The sequence below is a fragment of the Hemiscyllium ocellatum genome, chromosome 33, assembly GCF_020745735.1.
Source record: "Hemiscyllium ocellatum isolate sHemOce1 chromosome 33, sHemOce1.pat.X.cur, whole genome shotgun sequence".
Lineage (NCBI taxonomy): Eukaryota > Metazoa > Chordata > Chondrichthyes > Orectolobiformes > Hemiscylliidae > Hemiscyllium > Hemiscyllium ocellatum.
In genome coordinates, this window is record NC_083433.1 from 13117344 (window position 1) to 13127171 (window position 9828).

Sequence of the window (9828 nt, forward strand, 5' to 3'; positions counted from 1 at the left end):
GTAGGCTACTTGGTAGTGTGGATGAGCAGAGGGATCTTGGTGTCCATGTACACAGATCTCTGAAAGTTGCCACCCAGGTAAATAGTGCTGTGAGGAAGGCATATGGTGTACTGGGCTTTATTGGCAGAGGAATTGAGTTCCGGAGTCCTGAGGTCATGTTGCAGTTGTATAAGACTCTGGTGCGGCCTCATCTGGAGTATTGTGTGCAGTTTTGGTCGCCATACTATAGGAAGGATGTGGAGGCATTGGAACGAGTGCAGAGGAGGTTTACCAGGATGTTGCCTGGTATGGTAGGAAAATCGTATGAGGAAAGACTGAGGCACTTGGGGCTGTTCTCATTGGAGAAAAGAAGGTTTAGGGGAGATTTGATAGAGGTGTACAAGATGATTAGGGGTTTAGATAGGGTAGACACTGAGAACCTTTTACCGCTAATGGAGTCAGCTGTTACAAGGGGACACAGCTTTAAATTAAGGGGTGGAAGGTATAGGACGGATGTTAGGGGTAGATTCTTTACACAGCGGGTTGTGAGTTCATGGAATGCCCTGCCAGTAGCAGTGGTGAACTCTCCCTCTTTATGGTCATTTAAGCGGGCATTGGATAGGCATTTGGAAGTTATTGGGCTAGTGTAGGTTAGGTAGGATTCGGTCGGCGCAACATTGAGGGCCGAAGGGCCTGTACTGCGCTGTATTTTTCTATGTTCTATGTTCTATGTTTAACATTTCAGCTGAATGGTGGCTAATCTATCAAACTTAAATATGCAATGAAGTTTGGGATTTTTTAAAAAATGCTTTTTTTCCCCAGAACAGTCTTTCTCTCGAAAGGTCAGGATAATGTCACTGCTGTCTGTGAGTAACAAAGAGATGACAAATCTTATTTTACAGTTTCACCACTGCATTTGCTGTCCTCTGGTTGGAAGTGATTGACATCTGGTATGTCATTTATCTATTTGTGCGTTTAATCTGTAAGAACGTTTAATAAACAAAGGGGATTATTTTGTCAAATTTCATTAGCTCTTTTACAGGGGTGAACTATGTCCTACAGACTTTCTATCACATTAACTAAAACAGGACAAGCAAGGTCATATAAGGAGCTGTACCAGGGTTATAGCATGACCGCTCACCATCCCAACTGATGGCATGCAATGACTTAGACAACCTAGCCAGATATTTTTACACCTGTTCATCAGATTTCTAAAACGTTCTTTTAGGAGATGTAGACATCTCTAAGTTGAGGTAACATCTGTACTCATCTCTAATTGCCCTGAAGGTCGTAGAGTCACAGAGAAGTACAGCATAGAAACAGACCTTTCGGTCCAACTAATCCATACTGACCAGATATCCTAACCTAATCTAGTCTCATTTGCCAGCACTTCTGCATGAAAAGGTTGCCCCTTAAGTCACTTTTGTATCTTTCCTTTCTCACCCTAAACCTATGCCCACTAGTTCTGGACTCACCCACCCCAGGGAAAAGACTTTATTTATATCTCCTATCCATGCCCCTCATGATTTTATAAACTTCTATAAGGTCACCCCTTAGCTTCCAACGCTCCAGGGTAAACAGCCCCAGTCTATTCAGCCTCTCCTTATAGCTCAAATCCTCCAACCCTGGCAACATCTTTGTAAATCTTTTCAACTGCTTTCTTGAACTGCTACCATCTTTAGGGTGTAAATTCACCCATGGGAATTTCAGCATTTTGACCCAACCACAGTGAAGGAGCGGCCATATAGTCCCAAATCAGGTGTGTGACCTGGAAGGGAACTTGCAAGTGTTGGCGATCCACGCATCTCCTATGGTAGAGATTGCAGATTTAGGAGGTGTTATTAAAGGGGTCTTGATTATTTGCTGTAGTGCATTTGTAGATGGTACAGCTACCACTGTGGTGAGCCTTTAATCACCTGTCCTAATTTAATCTTCTGTAGTTTGTCAGATTATACTGCCATGAGTCAGGCAGGGTTTTTTTTTGTTACTATGTTGGAGGTGCTGTTGACATAGAATCATTGGACATAAGAACAGGAGTAGACCATTCAGACCATAAGTCTGTTCTATCATTCAATAAGATCATGGCTGATCTGTGGCCTAACTCCATATATTTTAATATCTTTGCTTAACAAAAGATTATCTATCTCAGATTTAAAATTAATAAGTGATCGTGCATCAACTGTCATTTATGGAAGAGAGTTCCAAACTTCTATTACACTTTGTAATATGTAGCATATTTCTAATTTCTCTTTTCTAACTCTTTTGGACGTTTAGCATTTGACTGTACTTCCTTTTGTAACAGAATAATGTTTGTATGTACCAACCACAGACCGGTACCAAAATAAGTTGAGTCATTGACAAGCAATGACATGCAATTATTTCCTATCTTTAATATCACAGAGATAGGACTTTAGCCGTTAATATTGCAAATTTGAGTTAATTATTACTATTTACAGCAGCCAGGTCTGGACAGAAATAATGGGAACGTGTGAGAAACAGAATATCTAAAGTCAGTTCTTCTGAAACCATGAAGGGCCAGCTTATGTTAATACCGTATTTGTTTAGGTCCTGTGTCTTATAACTCAGTGTTGGCCGTACTTTTAATATCAGCAATCTCATTCCCAAGTTGATACCATTTATTCCCCATTAATAATTATTTCTGTTCATGAATAATAGGAATGGTAATTCGGAATAAACATACATCATGAGTGTTGGATGTACAAGGCACCGTGTTTTACCACCTTACCTTTTAGTATGAAAGCTGTTGGTTCACCTCCTGATCCAGATGCTACATTCAGACAAAGCTGAGACCTAACTATAGTTCTGTTGGAGATGCTGTTGTTTGTTAAACTGAGGACCTATCTGCCCTCACACTTGGTCATAAATGTTCCCATGGCACCACTTCAAAGAAAAGCATTGTCACAATGCTGTTTGTGGGAGCTTGCGGTGAGCAATTTGGCCTCTGTTGTTCCCTACCTGACAGCTACACTTCAAAACTACTTTTTCATCACTAATTCAGTAGTGAAATACTTGGAGGTTGTGAGACATGCTAAATAAATGTTTAACAGTGTTTCAAACTGCAATTAATAGACAAATTCAAGCATTAACAGTTAGGGATTTGCCCCTGGAGAGGGAGTGTGTGATTTCTGTTGATACACTTGAGTCTTTCCTGACTGACAGGCAATTCGGGTGCTCCTCCTACAACTAGTTTTAAATTTTAAGTTTAATTTGTGGAGTTGGCTTTGTCCAGTGTTTCTTTAAGAGACTATTTCCTATTAATGTTGTCTAATCTGGTTTGATTTCTTATTTAGTTATTCAAAAGAATACAACAACATGACTAATCTGTAGTTATGGCCGAGTGGTTAAGGTAATGGATTTGGAATCCATTGGTGTGATTCAGTGCAGGCTTGAATTACATAGAATGTAGAACATTACAGCGCAGTACAGGCCCTTTGGCCCTTGATGTTGCGCCACCCTGTCATACTAATCTGAAGCCCATCCCACCTGCACTATTCCATGTACGTCCATTTGCCTGTCCAATAACGACTTAAATGCACTTAAACTTGGTGAATCTACTACCGTTGCAGGCAAAGCATTCCATACCCTTTCTACTCTCTGAGTAAAGAAACTACCTCTAACATCTGTCTTACACCTATCTCCCCTCACTTTAAAGTTGTGTCCCCTCATGTTTGCCGTTCCCATACTTGGAAAAAAGCTCTCCCTGTCCACCCTATCTAACCCTCTGATTATCTTGTATGTCTCTATTAAGTTACCACTCAACCTTCTTCTCTCTAATGAGAACAGCCTCAAGGCCCTCAGCCTTTCCTCGTAAGATATTCCTTCCATACAAGGCAACATCCTAGTAAATCTCTCCTGCACCCTTTCCAAAGCTTCCACGTCCTTTTTATGATGTGGTGACCAGAACCGTACACAATACTCCAAGTGTGGCCGTACCAGAGCTTTGTACGTGGTTACAGAACTCAATCCCTCTATTAATAAAGGCCAAAACACAGTATGCCTTCTTAACAATCATGTCAATCTGGGTGGCAACTTTCAGGGATCGGTGTGCATGGACACTGAGATCTCTCTGCTTATCTGCACTCCCAAGAATCTTACCATTAGCCTAGTACTCTGCATTCCGATCACTCCGTCCAAAGTGTATCACCTCACACTTGTCCACATTAAACTCCATTTGCCACCTCTCAGCCCAGCTCTGCATCTTATCTATGTCTCTCTGCAACCTACTACATCCTTCGTCATTATCCACAACTCCACCAACCTTAGTGTCATCCACAAATTTACTAACCCACCCTTCTAAGCCCTCATCTAGGTCATTTATAAAAATGACGAACAGCAGTGGACCCAACACCGACCCTTGTGGTATGCCGCTAGTAACTGGACACCAAGATGAACATGTTCCATCAACTACATCCTTCTTTTTTCTTTCAGCAAGCCAATTACTGATCCAATCTGCTATGTCTCCCAAAATCCCATTCCTCCGTATTTTGTATAATAGCCTACTGTGGGGAACTTTATCGAACGCCTTGCTGAAATCCATATACACCACATCAACCGGTTTACTCTCATCTACCTGTTTGGTCACTTTGTCAAAAAACTCAATAAGATTTGTTAGGCACAACCTACCCTTCACAAAACCGTGCTGACTGTCGCTGATCAGATTATTCTTTTCTAGATGGTTATAAATCCTATCTCTTATAACCTTTTCCAACACTTTACCAACAACTGAAGTGAGACTCACTGGTCTGTAATTACCAGGGTTGTCTCTACTACCCTCTTTGAACAAGGGAACCACATTTGCTATTCTCCAGTCCTCAGGCACTATTCCTGTAGACAATGATGATTTGAAGATCAATGCCAAAGGCTCAGCAATCTCTTCCCTTGCCTCCCAGAGGATCCTAGGATAAATCCCATCTGGCCCAGGGGACTTGTCTATTTTCACATTCTGCATTATTTCTAATACCTCTTCCTTGTGAATCTCAATCTCTTGTAGTCTAGATGCAAGTATCTCTGTATCTTCCTCACCAACATTTTCATTTTCTATAGTGAACACTGTCGAAAAACATTTATTTAATGCTTCCCCTATCTCCTCTGACTCCACACACAACTTCCCACTATTATCCTTGATTGGCCCTAATTTAACTCCCATCATTCTTTTATTCCTATCCGCCAACAACTTCTCATGTCTCCTTCTGGCTCTTCTGGGCTCTCTCTTTAGGTCTTTCCTGACTTCCTTGTAACCCTCAAGTGCCCTAATTGAGTTTTCACATTTTGTCCTAACATAAGCCTTCTTCTTCTTGACCAGGGATTCCACTTCCTTAGTAAACCATGGCTCATGCGTTCAATATCTTCCTCCCTGCCTGACAGGTACCTACTTATCTAGGACACACAGGAGCTTTTCCTTGAAAAAACTCCACATTTTTTAATGTGCTCATCCCTTGCAGTTTCCTTCCCCATTCTACGCTTCCTAAATCTTTTCTAATTGCACCGTAATTTCCCTTCCCCCAGCTGTAACTCTTGTTCGTGGAGTACACCTATCCCTTTCCATCATTAAAATTAACCTGACAGAATTGTGATCACTGTCTCCAAAGTGCTCACCTACTTCCAAATCTAACAGCTGGCCATGCTCATTACCCAGTATTAAATCTAAAGTGGCTTCGCCCCTTGTAGGCCTGTCTACATACTGTGCATACTGTGTCAGGAAGACGTCCTGCACACACTGGACAAAAACTGACCCATCTATAGTACTCGTACTGTAGTGATCCCAGTCAATAATTGGATAGTTGAAGTCCCCCGCTGACTATGCTTCTCATTGTCCCTAACTTTAACCAAGTGCCTATAAATTCATTACCATAGAAATTTTAAAGAAATTATATTAAAATAGGGACTGTTCATTTGTTAATTTGATTAATTGCTTTTAATTTTCTCAAAAGACCAGAATAGAAAAATCAGCGGTGGCTCACAGGTAGTACTCTTGCCACATTACATAGCAAGGTTGTAGCTTTAGAGGTTTGAAAGCTGACATTCCAGTGTGAGTTTGAGGGAGTCTCAAATGGTCAAGGTCTTGTCTTTCTGATGAGACAATAAACCCTGGCCCTGTCTGCTTTTTTTGGTAATTGCAGAAGACCTCATTAGAGCAGGAATATGCCAGCTGATCCCATGAACGTGAACTTCAAGCAGATCATATCTGATCATCTCCTCTGTCAATTTCCACCCCATATCTCTTGATAATTTAATATCTAACATCGATCCACTTTTCTCTTGACCTTTCTCATTATCTAAGCCTCCACAGCCTTCTAGAGAACAAAATTCCAAAGATTCACTACCCTCTGAGTGAAGAAATTTATCTTCTTCTCACTCTCCTTATTCTGAGATTCTGACCCAATTTTTGACACCTCCCCCACTCCAGCCAGGTGAAACATCCTTCCTGCATCTACTCTTACACCCTGTAAGAATATTGTATGTTTCAATGTCATCAACTCACATTCCTCAAAACTCTAGAGTATGCAGAAGCCAGATTCCTCAATTTCTCCTCATAGGATAATCTTGCTATCCCAGGAATCAGTCTGGTTAACCTTTATTGTACTCCATCTGTGGCATGTATGTCCTGGATTAGGTAAGGAGATCAAAACTGCACATTGTATTACAGGTACAGTCTCACCAAGGCTCTGCACAACTGTAGCCATACTACTAATCCTTGTACTCAAATCTTCTTGTGATAAAGGTCAGCATTAGATTTACCTTCCTAATTGGTTGCTACAACTGCATGTTAACTTTCTTGACCTGTGAGTAAGAACACCCAGGTCTGCATTTCTGTTTTCCTACCAAAGTAACTTCAAATTTTCCCATATTATATACCACGTCTGCTTGCCTTTGGCCATAACACCATGAAGGAAAGACTTATAGGACAGTGGGTGAGTAAATAGGAGGCACAGGTATGTAATGCTGCACTCTGGTAGGTCAACCAAATATCAAGAAAAGGATTTGCATCTTGTTTCATTCATATTTACCTGATTTCTCAGCCTGGGATCCAATTAAGACATTTCTGTGTCTCTTGGCTCCAATTTAAAGTAGGTGGACTTACTTTTGGTAGACTTACTTCCTTTAAGAACTTGCACTTCATGAACATAAGGACTTAGAAATTCAGCCTGTCGAGCCTGCTCCACCTTTCAATACAATCATGGCTGGTCTAAACTCAACCTGAATTCCACTGTTTTGCCCACTCGCCATTACTCTTTAATCTATTATTAATTAAAAATCGATTTCCTACTTAAATTTATTCAGTGTCCTGAAATCTAACACACTGTGGGCCAGTGAATTGCAACAGATTCACAACCTTCTGAGAGAAGTAATTCCTCCTAATTCCCCCTTATTTCTGTTTTAAATTTGCCATCCCTTATTCTAAAACTATAACCTCTTGTTTTAGATTGCCCCATAAACTCTTCATCTACTTTGTCAATCTCCATTAGCATCATATGTACCCTAACTAGATCTCTCATTCTTCTAAACTCTCGTGAGTATAGGCCTAAACTGCTCAATGTCTCCTGAGAAGACAAGTCTTTCACCTCTGGATTTGATGTGGTGAACCTCCTCTGAATTGCAACTGTATCCTTTCTCAAGAAAGGTGATGTAAACTATACACATTACCCCAGATGGAATTTCATCGATGCCTTGTGCAGTTGCAACAATATAATTCCATCCAATTTTTAGACTCCATTTATTAAGCAATAAATGCCAAAATTCCACGTATACCTGAGAAACCTGACTATAGCACACACTGCATAGCGCTTTGACAAAAGAGGTTTATATAATAAATGGGCCCAGGTGGGAGTACTGGAAACTACGGCACAACCTGACCAAGATTGAAAAGGGACCTGATAGAGATATACAAGATTATAAATAGAATGGATAGGAAGGCACTTAATCAATAACCAAGAGGCATAAATTCATGGTAAGAGATAGAAGGCTAAGAAGAGAGTCGAGGAGAAATGTTTTCACCCAGGATGATGGGATTCTGGAACTTCACTGTCTGAAAGGGTGGGTGAGTCAAAGACTCTTGTAACATTTCGGTTAAATTTAGATATCCACTTGTGTTGCCATAGCCTCCACAGCTTTGGGCCAAGAGCTGGAAAATGGGAGTAATGTAGGGTGGCACGGTGGCACAGTGGCTAGCACTGCTGCCTCACAGCGCCTGAGACCCGGGTTCAATTCCCGACTCAGGCGACTGACTGTGTGGAGTTTGCACATTCTCCCCGTGTCTGCGTGGGTTTCCTCCGGGTGTTCCGGTTTCCTCCCACAGTCCAAAGATGTGCGGGTCAGGTGAATTGGCCATGCTAAATTGCCCGTAGTGTTAGGTAAAGGGTAAATGTAGGGGTATGGGTGGGTTGCGCTTCGGCGGGTCGGTGTGGACTTGTTGGGCCGAAGGGCCTGTTTCCACACTGTAAGTAATCTAATCTAGTCAGATCTTTGTTGACTCTGCAAATATAGCGGGCTGAATTACCTCATTTGTGCTGTAAATATCTGAGTCTGTGAGTCTATATGGCATTCAATGTACTGCCCATCACTGACTAAATGTGTGAGTAGTGTGTGTCAAAGTGAAGCCATCAGTTCCAGTGTTGCCTTTGAGAATTGGATGGTGCCCAGGAAATTTCTTCCATTTACTGGATCTACTGTGTTGCCATTTGGAAAAAATGGATGGACTGAAAGTGGATAAGTGCACAAAAACAGAAGTTGCTGGAAAAGCTCAGCAGGTCTGGCAGCATCTAAGAAGAGAAATCAGAGTTAATGTTTCACGTCCGGGGACCCTTCCTCAGAACTGATGGCAGCTAGGAAAATGTCACTGTACATGCAGAGGATAGGGTGGGAACAGTGGGTAAGGAGTAAACGATAAATGGGAATTGAGCCCAAAGAGAGAGAATAGTTGGACAGACAAAGGAGTGGATAACGATCTGATGAGGAGAGTGAAAGCTGTTAATGGAGACGTTTAGTGGCTAACAATAAGTAGTGTGTAATGGTAGACTGTGTTATAACAAGGCCTGGTGTGTGGGGTTGGGGGCTAGAACATGGGAGAGTTCAGGCCTTAAAATTATTGAACTCGATACTGAAAATATAGATCATTTTCAGGGCACGTATCATGTAAGTGTCTGCCATGCATCAGCACATGGCACTCCTTAGCCTGGGTCACAGTGTTCAAGTTCCACTCCAGAATGGTTTAGCACAACAGGTCAGGCAAAGTCTGAGGAGCAAGAGAGTCAACGATTCGGGTGTAAACGCCTCATTAGGAATATGGGGCTTTTCCAGCGTCACACGTTTTGACTCTGATCTCTAGCATCTGCAGCCCTCACTTACTCCAGAATGGTTATCAGGATGTACTGCACAGCCAGCTTTCAAATGAAATGTCAAAATGAGGCACTTCTCAGATAAATGCAAAACACCCCACCACATTCTTTTTAAGAAGAATAAGGAAGTTACCCTCACAGTCCTAGCCAATCTATTGCAAACAACATTACAGTCTGCAGGAACTTACTGTTTTTTTTAGATTACTTACAGTGTGGAAACAGGCCCTTCGGTCCAACAAGTCCACACCGACCCATCCATACCCCTACATTTACCCCTTTTACCTCACATTACAGGCAATTTAGCATGGCCAATTCACCTTACCTGCATAAGCTTTGGACTGTGGGAGGAAACCGGAGCACCCGGAGGAAACCCACGCAGACACGGGGAGAATGTGCAAACTCCACACAGTTTGGAGGCAGGAATTGAACCCGGGTCTCAGGCGCTGTGAGGCAGCAGTGCTAACCACTGTGCCACTTAGTCCCCATAAATTCT